The 15,080-nt window shown below is 35.2% G+C and overlaps 1 protein-coding gene across 1 annotated transcript in view; it reads right to left on the bottom strand.

Moving 5' to 3' along the window:
• The window catches only part of Ddr (discoidin domain-containing receptor 2), an 817,465-nt gene that overhangs the window by 478,095 nt on the left and 324,290 nt on the right, over positions 1 to 15,080 (bottom strand). The gene's annotated exons all lie outside the window — the stretch shown is intronic.

Consider the following 15,080-nt stretch of genomic DNA (forward strand, 5'->3'; position numbering starts at 1 on the left):
AACTTCTTTTGCCCATATCTCCTAAACTAAACGTCCTAGAGCGAAAAGGACTTTAATTCGTGACCACCCCCAAAAAATTGAAAAATCCACCCAAAACCAGGGATCCGGAGCGGAGCGGAGCGGAGCAAGCCCTTTTTTTGCCGGAGCGGGAGCGGAGCGGGAGCGGCATTTCTAAAATCCGGAGCGGAGCGGGAGCGGAGCGGTTTCCAAATGAAAAACCGCTCCGCTCCGAATAAAATATTACTTGAATGAAATGTGTAACTTTGAAATTACTTAGTACTTAGCGTAGTGTGAGTAAACGTTTAAAATGTACGATATGTATTTTTGTACGTACGTACATTGGGGAAAACACAAAGTGTTTTTTTAGTAATTGTTTTCAAAAACGGCAAATGTCAAAATATATCTCTAGTATGTGTTGTAAAAGTAACAACAGTACTTTCGATCAATTTCATCCCGTATTACTACAAAGATGATTGTAATGAACCTCAAATAAATGCAATTAAACGATCTTATTTATATTTAATTTTTTAGTTTTCTGTAAAAAATATTGTCGTGAAGTCAAAGATTTCATGTCCTTAGAATAAGAATGCAAATTTTGCTTAACATGGAAGACGCATTTCTCTAAAATAAAGTTTTTTCCTTATCCAAATGTCAATAAACTTTTGAATGAAGTTGTAATGTCCTTATAATTAAGTGATTTTACTTAAAAATGTGTATCATAACATGAAAGATAAAATTTTTGAGGCAAGGTCAACGTGACTTTAATAATTAAGAAAAATTCTTTAAAATTAATAAAATTGTCTTTAAATTTGTTTCCTTTTTGCATCTTGCCTACAAAGCAAAAAATCGTTAAAAAATAAGACATGTTTTTCAACACTTTATTTTAAAGACGCTTTTTACTTGAAACATAGCATAATTTCTACTGGAAGTCGAGTCTTAATATGGAAAATAAAATTGCCGTTAACTCGTTTTTAAAGGATTTTGATAACAACTGACGAAAAAAATCTAAAAAATGAAAAATTAACATTTGCTTCCTAGAAGCAAGTACATAACCCCCAAATTTAAAAGGGAATTGCGTCTTTAAAGTATCCTTACTTGTATTCTCCGCTTCTTTAGCTCAAACTGTTAAAGTAAAGACAAAATCTTTGGAACCGGGCATGCTTTTTTTCAGTGTAAGGACATTCATATTTGCTTTACTATTGTACTATATCCTAGCATTCTCTTATTTCTGATATTAGTTCTCGAAAATTTAATTAAAATTATGGATAGTTTCAATTTTGGTTGAAAAATGTGCGCATATACATTTATTTTAATTTTTTCTCACATTGAAAACTAATGACTTGATTTTATTATTGCATGTTATCTACTTTTTTGAGAACGAACATTTCTTAAAAACGCTGTTCGAAAATGTATTTTTACAATAAAGGGGAAAAAAGCGAAATTAGGTAACACTAGATCTGAGTAAGAATATTCGTAGGTATACAAACATACACTGAAAAAAAGCATACTCGGTTCCAAAGATTTTGTCTTTACTTTAAAAAATTTGGTATTGATTCCGAGCCAAAGAAGCGGAGAATACAAGCAAGGACACTTTTAAAACACAATTCTCTTTTAAATTTAGGTTTTGTGTACTTGCTTCTAGGAAGCGAATTTTAATTTTTCGCTTTCTCAGCTTTTTTCTTCATATGCTATCAAAGTCCTTTAAAAACGAGTTAACGGCAACTTTATTTTCCAAATTAGGACTCGACTTCCAGTAGAAATTGTGCTATGTTTGAAGTAAAAAACTTCTTTAAAATAAAGTTTTGAAAAACATGTCCTATATTTGAATGATTTTTTGCTTTGTAGTCAATATGCAAAAAGACAACAAATTTAAAGACAATTTCATTAAATTTAAAGAATTTTTCTGAATTATTAAAGTCAAATTGACCTTAGCCTATAAATTTTTTGTTTCATGTTAAGATACCCATTTTTAAGTCAAATCATCAAATATTACAAAACCTTTTCTCTACGTCTGTTGCAAAACAAAAAAAAAAAACTTTCGGAGAGTAGTTACTTCTACTCTGTGTATAGACTTTCAATTCCAATCAGCGTTGCCGTTTTGGTCCGATCGGACCAAAATTGGTCCGAAAGATTTCTAATTTTTATACCCTCCATCATAGGATGGGGGTATATTAACTTTGTCATTCCGTTTGTAACACATCGAAATATTGCTCTAAGACCCCATAAAGTATATATATTCTGGGTCGTGGTGAAATTCTGAGTCGATCTAAGCATGTCCGTCCGTCCGTCCGTCCGTCCGTCCGTCCGTCCGTCCGTCTGTTGAAATCACGCTAACTTCCGAACGAAACAAGCTATCGACTTGAAACTTGGCACAAGTAGTTGTTATCGATGTAGGTCGGATGGTATTGAAAATGGGCCATATCGGTTCACTTTTACGTATAGCCCCCATATAAAGGGACCCTCAGATTTGGCTTGTGGAGCCTCTAAAAGAAGCATATTTCATCCGATCCGGCTGAAATTTGGTATATGGTGTTGGTATATGGTCTCTAACAACCATGCAAAAATTGGTCCACATCGGTCCATAATTATATATAGCCCCCATATAAACCGATCCCCAGATTTGGCTTGCGGAGCCTCAAAGAGAAGCAAATTTCATCCGATCCGGCTGAAATTTGGTATATGGTGTTGGTATATGGTCTCTAACAACCATGCAAAAATTGGTCCACATCGGTCCATAATTATATATAGCCCCCATATAAACCGATCCCCAGATTTGGCTTGCGGAGCCTCAAAGAGAAGCAAATTTCATCCGATCCGGCTGAAATTTGGTACATGATGTTGGTATATGGTCTCTAACAACCATGTAAAAATTGGTTCCCATCGGTCCATAATTATATATAGCGCCCATATAAACCGATCCCCAGATTTGGGTTGCGGAGCCTCAAAGAGAAGCAAATTTTATCCGATCCGCCTGAAATTTGGTACATGATATTGGTATATGGTCTCTAACAACCGTGCAAAAAATGGTCCACATCGGTTCATAATTATATATAGCCCCCATATAAACCGATCCCCAGATTTGGCTTTCGAAGTCTCCAAGAGAAGCAAATTTCATCCAATCCGGTTGTAATTTGGAACATGGTCGATATCGGTCCATAAATATATATAGCCCCCATACAAAATGTTCTCCAGATTTGACCTCCGGAGCCTCTTGGAGGAGCAAAATTCATCCGATTCGGTTCAAAGTAGGAACGTGGTGTTAGTATATGGTCGCTAACAACCATACCAAAATTGGTCCAATCACACAAAAATTGGTCCATATCGGTTCATAATCATGGTTGCCACTAGAGCCAAAAATAATCTACCAAATTTTATTTCTATAGAAAATGTCAAAATTTTATTTCTAGAGAAAATTTTGTTAAAATTTTATTCGGTTCATAATAAAATTTTCATCATTGTCAAAATTTTATTTCTATAGAAAATTTTGTCAAAATTTTATTGCTATAGAAAATTTTGTTCAAATTTTATTCGGTTCATAATCATAGTTGCCACTCAAGCCAAAAATAATCGACCAAGATTTTATTTCTATAGAAAATTTTGTCAAAAGTTTATTTCTATAGAAAATATTGTTAAAATTTTATTTCTGTAGAAATTTTTGTCAAAATTTTCTTTCTATAGAAAATGTTGTCAAAATTTTTATTTCTATAGAAAATTTTGTGAAAATTTTATTTCCATAGAAAATTTTTTAATATTTTCTTTCTGTAGAAAATTTTGTCAAAATTTTATGTCTACTTTGCCAAACTGAATTATATACGTATTGGATCGATCTTTTTTGATTTAATATATACCACGTATGGACATACAATTTAGAAGATGGTGTTAGGAGGTTTTAAGATACCTTGCCATTGGCAAGCGTTACCGCAACTTAAGTAATTCGATTATGGATGGCAGTGTTTAGAAGAAGTTTCTACGCAATCCATGATGGAGGGTACATAAGCTTCGGCCTGGCCGAACTTACGGCCGTATATACTTGTTAAATTTGGTCCATTTTGGTCCATTTTCATAAATTTGGTTTCTATCACATATTAAATAGTAGTGCACCGCAAAGAATATTGTCGGGAGGCCAAATATTTCACATGCTTAAAATACGAATACGAATTTTGCTTAGAATAGAAGACGTATTTCTCGGATATAAAGTTTTTTCCTTGTCTAAAAGTCTCTAAACTTTTCAATGAAGTCAGTTTGTCCTTATAGCTAAGTGATTCGACATAAAAATGTGTATCCTAACATGAATGAAAATTTCGTTTTAATGAAGTCAAAATGGATTTAATATTTCTGAAAAAATCTTCAAAATTAATAAAATGTTTCAACACATTGTTTTAAAGTCATTACACCCTAAACCACATAGTGGTTAGGGTATAATAAATTTGATCTGCCAAAAAATGTGCCTACCAGAAATATTGATTTTAGACCCCATAAAATATATACCGATCGACTCAGAATCACCTCCTGAGTCGATCTAGCGCTTGGTGTCCGTCCGTCCGTCCGTCCGTCCGTCTGTCCATGTATTTGTTGTTCACAGGATTCCGGTGGCAATTATTAACCGATTTTGATGAAATTTGGTACAGGGAGTTTTTGGGCACAACGACGAACGCTATTGAATTTGGAAGAAATCGGATCAAATTTAGATATAGCTCCCATATATATGTATCGCCCGATTTCGACAAATGGGGTCACGCTGTGCTTTTTTCAAACGGATCGTCGCCAAATTTGGCAAAAGGTAATCTTTTTCATCGCCCTTCAAGTCTGCAAAATTTCATCCAAATCGGTTCAGATTTAGATATAGCTCTCATATGTATGTATCGCCCGATTTTCCCAGATTTAGCTATAGCTCCCATATATATGTTCCGCCCGATTTTTCTCGAAGAGGAGCGGAGCGGAGCGTGGAGCGGAGCGGAGCGATTTTTTTTTTCTCGGAGCGGAGCGAGGAGCGGAGCGATTTTTTTTTCTCCGGAGCGGAGCGAAAAAAATGGACCGCTCCGGATCCCTGCCCAAAACCTAAAAAAATTGACATTTTTATATGAAAAACTTCTTTTGCCCATATCTCCTAAACTAAGCGTCCTAGAGCGAAATAGACTTTAATTCGTGACCACCCTCAAAAAATTGAAAAATCCACCCAAAACCTAAAAAAATTGAAATTTTTATATGAAAAACTTCTTTTGCCCATATCTCCTTAAATATGCGTCCTAGAGCGAAAAGGACTTTAATTCGTGATCACCCTCAAAAAATTGAAAAATTCACCCAAAACCTAAAAAAATTGAAATTTTTATATGAAAAACTTCTTTTGCCCATATCTCCTTAAATATGCGTCCTAGAGCGAAAAGGACTTTAATTCGTGACCACCCTCAAAAAATTGAAAAATCCCAAAACCTAAAAAAATTGAAATTTTTATACGAAAAACTTCTTTTGCCCATATCTAAGCGTCCTAGAGCGGAAAGGACTTTAATTCGTGACCACCCCCACAAAATTGAAAAATCCACCCAAAACCTAAAAAAATTGAAATTTTTATATGAAAAACTTATTTTGCCCATATCTCCTAAACTAAGCGTCCTAGAGCAAAAAGGACTTTAATTCGTGACCACCCCCAAAACATTGAAAAATCCACCCAAAACCTAAAAAAATTTAAATTTTTATATGAAAAACTTCTTTTGCCCATATCTCCTTAAATATGCGTCCTAGAGCGAAAAGGACTTTAATTCTTGACCACCCCCAAAAAATTGAAAAATCCACCCAAAACCTAAAAAAATTGAAATTTTTATATAAAAAACTTTTTTTGCCCATGTCATTCCGCGTGTAACACATCGAAATATCGATTTTCGACTATATAAAGTATATATATATATATACTTGATCAGGGAGAAATTCTAAGACGATATAAGCATGTCCGTCTGTCTGTTCTAATCACGCTACAGCCTTCAATAATGGCGCTATCGTCCTGAAATTTGGCGTATATTCGTTTTTTGTTTGCAGGCAGGTCTACTTCGAAGATGGGCTATATCGGACCAAGTTTTGATATAGTCCCCATATAAACCGACTTCCCGATTTGGGGTCATGGGTTTATAAAAACCGTAGTTTTTATCCAATTTGCCTGAAATTGCAATTCTAGAGGTATTTTAGGACCATAAAAAGATGTGCCGAAAATGGTGCCCATCGGTCCATGTTTTGGTATAGTCCCCATATAGACCGATCTCCCGATGTTGCTTTTTGGGCTTCTAGAAACTGTATTTATTATCCGATTTACCTGAAATTGGAAATCTAGAGGTATTTTTGGAACGTAAAGAGCTGTGTCGAAAATGGTCCGTATTGGTCCACGATTTGGTATAGCCCCCATATAGACCGATCTCCCGATTTTACTTCTTGGGCTTCTAGAAACTGTATTTACTATCCGATTTGCCTGAAATTAGAAATCTAGAGGTATTTTGGGACCATAAAGAGGTGTGCTGAAATTGAGGTGTATCGGTCAATTTTTTGGTATAACCCCCATATAGACCGATCTCCCGATGTTGCTTTTTGGGCTTCTAGAAACTGTATTTACTATCCGATTTGCCTGAAATTGGAAATCAAGAGGTATTTTAGGACCATAAAGTGGTGTGTCGAAAATGGTCCGTATTGGTCCACGATTTGGTATAGCCTCCATATAGACCGATCTCCCGATTTTACTTCTTGGGCTTCTAGAAACTGTATTTACTATCCGATTTGCCTGAAATTGGAAATCTAGAGGTATTTTGGGACCACAAATAGGTGTGCTGAAATTGAGGTGTATCGGTCCATTTTTTGGTATAACCCCCATATAGACCGATCTCCCGATTTTACTTCTTGGGCTTCTAGAAACTGTACTTACTATCCGATTTGCCTGAAATTGGAAATCTAGAGGTATTTTGGGACCATAAAGAGGTGTGTCGAAAATGGTGAGTAGCGGTCCATGTTTAAGTATAGCTGCCATATAGACCCATCTCCCGATTTTGCTTCTTGGGCGTCTAGAAACTGTATTTTCTATACGATATGCCTGAAATTGAAAATCTAGAGGTGTTTTAGGTCCATAAAGTGGTGTGTCGAAAATGATCCGTATCGATCCATGTTATGGTATAGCCGCCATATAGACCGATCTCCCGATTTTTATTCTTGGGCTTCTATAAACTGTATTTATTAACCGATTTGCCTGAAAATGGAAATCTAGAGGTATTTTGGGACCACAAATAGGTGTGCTGAAATTGAGGTGTATCGGTCCATTTTTTGGTATAACCCCCATATAGAACGATCTCCCGATTTTGCTTCTTGGACGTCTAGAAACTGTATGTTCTATACGATTTGCCTGAAATTGAAAATCTAGAGGTATTTTGGGACCATAAAGAGGTGTGTCGAAAATGGTGAGTATCGGTCCATGTTTTGGTATAGCCGCCATATAGATCGATCTCCCGATTTTTATTCTTGGGCTTCTATAAACTGTATTTATTAACCGATTTGCCTGAAATTGGAAATCTAGAGGTATTTTAAGATCACAAATAAGTGTGTCGCAAATGGTGCCTATGGGTTCATGTTTTGCTCTAGCCCCCATATAGACCTATCTCCCGACTTTATTCCTGGGGCTTCTAGAGTCCCTAGGTTTTATCCAATTTGCCGGAAATTAGAAATCTAGAGGTATTTTAGGACCATAAAGAGGTTTGTCGAAAATGGTTCGTATCGGTTCATGTTTCTAGAATTCGTAGTTTTCACCCAATTCGTCTGAAAGTGGAATTCTAGAAGTATTTGAGGAACATTATGTTAATAAGTGGTTAGTATTGGTCCATGTTTTGGTATAGCCCCCATATAGACTTAAGTCCCGAATTTATTTCTAGGACTTCTGGAATCCGGCTGATCACAAATAGGTCAGCCGAATATGGTGTGTGTCGACCCATATTTTAGTATAGCCTCCACATAGATCGATCTCCAGATTTAACTCCTTGGGCTTCTAGAAACCTTAGTTTTTATCTGATTTGCACAAAAATGTAAATATACTGGAATTTTAGACCCTCAAAAATCTGTATCGCATTTATTTTTACCGGTCCATTTGGCAAGGCATCGATACAGACCGATTTAATTTCTTGAGGCTACACCCAAAGAAAAAAATATTTTCCTACGGAATGAGATTTTAGACAAACGAAATTTCCCTTTGGTATAAAGTATTTTCGCTTAGAGCAAACCAATTCGAATTTTTGACAAGCGATTCAACGATTGTCTCTAAAATTTGTGTCAAAAGAAAACTATGCTTGTCTAAAATGTCGTTCCTCAGAAAAGAAAACACTTCTTTCAGGGTATAACGGGCGCACTGATTATGAAAATTGCTTGCAACTGAAAGTAAAATTTCCAGATTTTACTCATTTAAAAAAATGGCGGAAAAAATCAACAGATTTAAGATTTCAAATCAAAGGCGTTATTTCATCATATACACGATATGTTTATGATTTCTCTTAAACTCAAACAAAATTGGTTCTCATAAATCCAGAATCTGATCTAGTCTTCATAGGTAGAATCCGGATGAACTTATTTGCTTGGGAGAAAATTTGTCATCCCTAAAATTCTATATATAGTATCAAGAAACCTGCTACGACGAAGAGTTTTCAAAGTAAACTATTATATTTGATTCATGGTGGTGGGTATTTTAGATTCGGCCCGGCCCGTCCGAACTTATTGCTGTATATACTTGTTTTACATTTAATTGTTCAAAAGCAAAAAATGTCGGAAAAAACATCAAATTTTAGAATGAGTTCAGATTTGTTCCAATTGGCGTAATTTGGCACATATTATGACACTCAAACGGTCGACAAAGCCATCACCGACGAAAATGGTTCTGAAATATTTTTGTTAATTCTCAAAAATCTAACAGGTGGAGATCCCGAAGGAGCCATGAAATGACTGACTGCCCACTTTCCCCAATAAACCCCATCTTTTTTATACCCTCCACCATAGGATGGGGGTATATTAACTTTGTCATTCCGTTTGTAACACATTGAAATATTGCTCTAAGACCCCATAAAGTATATATTCTGGGTCGTGGTGTAATTCTGAGTCGATCTAAGCATGTCCGTCCGTCCGTCCGTCCGTCGGTTGAAATCACGCTAACTTCCGAACGAGACAAGCTATCGACTTGAAACTTGGCACAAGTAGTTGTTATCGATGTAGGTCGGACGCTATAAATGGGCCATATCGGTCCACTTTTACGTATAGCCCCCATATAAAGGGACCCTCAGATTTGGCTGGTCGAGCCCCTAACAGAAGCATATTTCATCCGATCCGGCTGAAATTTGGTACATGGTGTTGGTATATGGTCTCTAACAACCATGCAAAAATTGGTCCACATCGGTCCATAATTATATATAGCCCCCATATAAATCGATCCCCAGATTTGGCTTGCGGAGCCTCAAAGGGAAGAAAATTTCATCCGATCCGGCTGAAATTTGGTACGTGATGTTGGTATATGGTCTCTAACAATCATGCAAAAATTGGTCCACATCGGTCCATAATTATATATAGCCCCCATATAAACCGATCCCCAGATTTGGTTTGCGGAGCCTAAAAGAGAAGAAAATTTCATCCGATCCGGCTGAAATTTGGTACATGGTGTTGGTATATGGTCTCTAACAACCATGCAAAAATTGGTCCACATCGGGCCATAATTATATATAGCCCCCATATAAGCCGATCCGCAGATTTGGCTTGCGAAGTCTCCAAGAGAAGCAAATTTCATCCAATCCGGTTGTAATTTGGAACATGGTGTTAGTATATGATCTTTAACAACCGTGCCAGAATTGGTCCATATCGGTCTATAATTATATATAGCCCCCATATAAAACGTTCTCCAGATTTGACCTCCAGAGCCTCTTGGAGGAGCAAAATTCATCCGATCCGGTTCAAATTAGGAACTTGGTGTTAGTATATGGTCGCTAAGAACCATACCAAAATTGGTCCACATCGGTTCATAATCATGGTTGCCACTAAAGCCAGAAATAATCTACCAAAATTTTATTTCTATAGAAAATTTTGTCAACATTTTATTTCTATAGAAAATTTTGTTCAAATTTTATTCGGTTCATAATCATGGTTGCCACTCGAGCCAAAAATAATCTACCAAGATTTTATTTCTATAGAAAATTTTGTCAAAAGTTTATTTCTATAGAAAATTTTGTTAAAATTTTATTTCTGTAGAAATGTTTGTCAAAATTTTCTTTCTATAGAAAATTTTGTCAAAATTTTTATTTCTATAGAAAATTTTGTGAAAATTTTATTTCTATAGAAAATTTTATTTCTGTAGAAAATTTTGTCAAAATTTTATGTCTACTTTGTCAAACTGAATTATATACGTATATGATCGATCTTTTTTGATTTAATATATACCACGTATGGACTTACATACAATTTAGAAGATGGTGTTAGGAGGTTTTAAGATACCTTGCCATCGGCAAGCGTTACCGCAACTTAAGTAATTCGGTTGTGGATGGCAGTGTTTAGAAGAAGTTTCTACGCAATCCATGGTGGAGGGTACATAAGCTTCGGCCTTGGCGAACTTACGGCCGTATATACTTGTGGTTTTTTTTATTCATGCTCTAGTTGGAATGTTTAGGACATAATATACTCGAGTTGCCCTGAGTCTAGTATATCCTTAAAGCTTTAATATTGAAAAATTAGCCTCAAATTTATGTCGATTATTTTCTGGCACTAATAAATGTATGTGGTTTTGATATTTGTTTGTTGTATGCAACATTTTTCAATCCGTTTAATATTGAAATGATATTTCAATTAATAATTGCATTTATTTTTATTAAAACTAACCAAACTCCAATTAAGTGAATCGACCTCAACCTATGCTCCTACAAAGTTTCAAATTTCATGGCTAGTAAACTCTATAAACATATATGGAATTCAAACTCTATTACGACTACATAAACGAGTCCAACAACAAGAGATGGGTTTATATTGAAAAATTGTGGTTGAAAAATTAAAATAATCCAACAACAACCTGACTGGCATGATATTGCCATGCCACCAATAAACAGACAGGAGCAGCAACAGCCACCACTAGCAATAAAACTAAAAATTTAATGGAATTTTTGATTACTGGCAGACAGTTGAGAGCAAAAAAAAAATAAAAATAAAAAGTTTTTCACCATACGAAAGGGAAGAGGCAAAACAACACAGACACTTTAAATACTTTTCAAATATTCATCACATGAGGTTATAACCCACCACCAAACCACTAAACTTATAGGAATTTCTTTATTAATTTATGAAGGGAATATTTTAAATAATTGCTGATGAACTCAGTCCATAGAGTGAAATAAGAATTTTCTAAGTTTTAAATATTTTGAAATTGTAAGGAGTTTTAATTATCTAAACTTTAAATGTTTCATTTTTTTGTTATAATAATTGAAGAAATATATTTTCGTTATGCATGTTTGCTTAACTGTTTTGTGGTATTTTTATTTGAAATATTTTTAAGAATAGGTGGGATGTCAAATAAGAGTTTAAAAACTTTTCTTGGCAAACAAAGCTGAATAAAGTTTTCTATAGAAAAAACGTCAATTCAGCCTGGCTGAATTCAGACCTCTCAAGTAGGTTTTCTAATGGAAAGCTTTACCACAATCTGTCCAAATTATGTTTCTATAGGAAAACTTTAATTCAGCCAGGCTGAAAACAATAATTCACCCTGGCTGAAATTGGTTTGCTATAGGAAAAATCTAATTCAACCAGTTAAGCCAGGTTAAAACTTCTTAACAGCATCTTCTAGATTGTAAGTTAGTCCATATAGTAGACAAAAGAAAGGTCGATTATATATTCAGTTCTTAACTGGTATATATAATTAAGAAATAATTACGAACCGATATGAACTTTTGTACGGTAATTATAGAGCCATAATTTAAATATGGTGATCCCTTTATTTGGGGGCTATATACAATTAACAGGTTGGCTGATAAGTCCCCGGTCTGATACATAGATGTTGTCGCTAGTATTAAATGCATATTATTTTTATATAGTACCAACCTTCAAATGATTCGTGTCAAAATTTGACTTCTGTTAGTCAATTATTTAGTTTGTGAGATTGAACGTCTTTTATGAAGCAACTTTTGTAATTGTAAAAAAAAAAGGAATTTCGTGTTTTGATAAAATACTGTTTTCTGAAGGGAAAAAATACGGTGGATGCAAAAACTTGGCTTGATAATGAGTTTCCGGACTCAACAATAATAGATTGCAAAATCAAGCGTGGTGAAATGAGCACGAAGGACGGTGAACGCAGTGGACGCCCGAAAGAGGTGGTTACCTACGAAAACATCAAAAAAATCCACAAAATGATTTTGAATGACCGTAAAATGAAGTTGATCGAGATAGCAGAGGACTTAAAGATATCAAAGGAACGTGTTGTGTTCATCAATATTTCGATATGCGGAAGCTCTGTGCCAAATGGGTGCCGCGCGAGCTCACATTTGACCAAAAACAACAACGTGTTGATGATTCTGAGCCGGGTTTGCAGCTGTTAACTCGTAATAACCCGAGTTTTTCCATCGATATGTGACAATGGATGAAACATGGCTCCATCACTACACTCCTAAGTCCAATCGACAGTCGGATGAGTGGTCAGCGACCGGTAAACCGTCTCCGAAGCGTGGAAAGACTCAAAAGTCCGCTGGCAAAGTAGTGGCCTCTGTTTTTTGGGATGCGCATTTTTATCGATTATCTTGAGAAGGGAAAAACCATCAACAGTGACAATTATATGGCGTTATTGGAGCGTTTGAAGGTAAAAATCACGGCAAAACGGCCCCATATGAAGAAGAAAAAAGTGTTGTTCCACCAAGACAACGCACCGTGCCACAAGTCATTGAGAACGATGGCATATATTCATGAATTGGACTTCGAATTGCTTCCCCACCCACCGTATTCTTCAGATCTGGCCCCCAGCGACTTTTTCTTGTTCTCAGACCTCAAAAGGATGCTCGCAGGGAAAAAATTTGGCTACAATGAAGAGGTGATCGCCGAAACTGAGGCCTATTTTGAGGCAAAACTGAAGGAGTACTACCAAAATGGTATAAAAAAGTTGGAAGGTCGTTATAATCGTTATATCGCTCTTGAAGGAAACTATGTTGAATAATCAAAACGAATTTTGACAAAAAAATGTGTTTTTGTTTGTTAGTAGATTAAATACGTATATATTCAGTTCTTGACCGGAATATATAAGGAAGAAATAATTATGAACCGATCTGAACTTTTGTTCGGTAATTATAGAGCCAGAATTGAAATATGGGTGTCGCTTTATATGGGGGCTATATACAATTATGAACTCGAGTCTACCAAAAATGACAGATTTTTTACTGTTTAATAGATTGATAGAATTCTTAATGTTTTGAAGATTTTGCAAAATATTCCCCTCCAACTATGACGTGCTTCATAAATTTTCATAAAATAACATTTTGGCAAAAGTTTCTACAGAAATAAAATATTTTGAAGATTTTGCAAAATAGTCATCTCCAACTATGAAATGCTTCATAAATTTTCTATAGAAATAACATATTGACAAATTTTTCTACAGAAATAAAATTCTGACAAAATTTTCGATATAAATAAATGTTTGACAAAATTTTCTATAGACAGTAATTTTTAATGTCGTTTTTGATTTCAGCCTAAAACCATGGATTGACTAAACTACAAGTGTAGCTTAACCTACAGAGGAAAATAATGTTTGTCAAATTTATTTGGGCAAAGCCCTATATGTTAGACTGCAAGATGGTTGGATGGACGCACGTTTCGGAGTTACAACATTCCTCATCAGCATCCTCTACTTGCAGCAAAACTATCAACCAATTATCAGAATAAATTCAGACAGTTCACTAAACCCAACAATGAACTACACTTGAAACTTCCGAAAAAAAGGTTTTACATGATAGCCGGCTTATGTCGAAATAAATTCGTACAAACATATATATTTTCCTTTGCCACCGTAAAATCATCGATTTGAGTGCAGTTGGCTGGGTTTATTTTTAGCGTGCTTCCTCTTTTAATACCATAGGATGGGGTTATATTAACTTTGTCATTCCGTTTGTAACACATCGAAATATTGCTCTAAGACCCCATAAAGTATATATATTCTGGGTCGTGGTGAAATTCTGAGTCGATCTGAGCATGTCCGTCCGCCCGTCCGTCCGCCTGTTGAAATCACGCTAACTTCCGAACGAAACAAGCTATCGACTTGAAACTAGGCACAAGTAGTTGCTATTGATGTAGGTGGGATCGTATTGCAAATGGGCCATATCGGTCCACTTTTACGTATAGCCCCCATATAAACGGACCCCCAAATTTGGCTAGCGATTGCTCTAAGAGAAGCAAATTTCATCCGATCCTGCTGAAATTTGGTACATGGTGTTAGTATATGGTCTCTAACAACCATGCAAAAATTGGTCCACATCGGTCCATAATTATATATAGCCCCCATATAAACCGATCCCCCGATTTGGCTTGTGGAGCCTCTAAGAGAAGCAAATTTCATCCGATCCGGCTGAAATTTGGTACATGGTATTGGTATATGTTCTCTAATGACCATGCAAGAATTGGTCCACATCGGTCCATAATTACATATAGCCCCCCTATAAACCGTTCCCCCGATTTGGCGTGCGAAAATAATCTACCAAAATTTTATTTTTATGGAAAACATTGTCAAAATGTTATTTCTATAGAAAATTTTGTCAAAATTTTATTTCTATAGAAAATTTTGTCAAAATTTTATTTCTATAGAAAATTTTGTCAAAATTTTATTTCTATAGAAAATTTTGCCAAAATTTTATTTCTATAGAAAATTTTCTCAAAATTTTATTTCTATAGAAAATTTCGTCAAAATTTTATTTCTATAGAAAATTTTGTCAAAATTTTACTTCTATAGAAACTGTTGTCAAAATTTTATTTCTATAGAAACTTTAAACTTAATTATATACGTATTTAATCGGCCTTTTTTAGTTTAATATATACTACGTATGGACTACCTTGTAATTTAGAAGACGGAA

Source organism: Haematobia irritans, chromosome 2 (assembly GCF_050003625.1).
Source record: "Haematobia irritans isolate KBUSLIRL chromosome 2, ASM5000362v1, whole genome shotgun sequence".
Lineage (NCBI taxonomy): Eukaryota > Metazoa > Arthropoda > Insecta > Diptera > Muscidae > Haematobia > Haematobia irritans.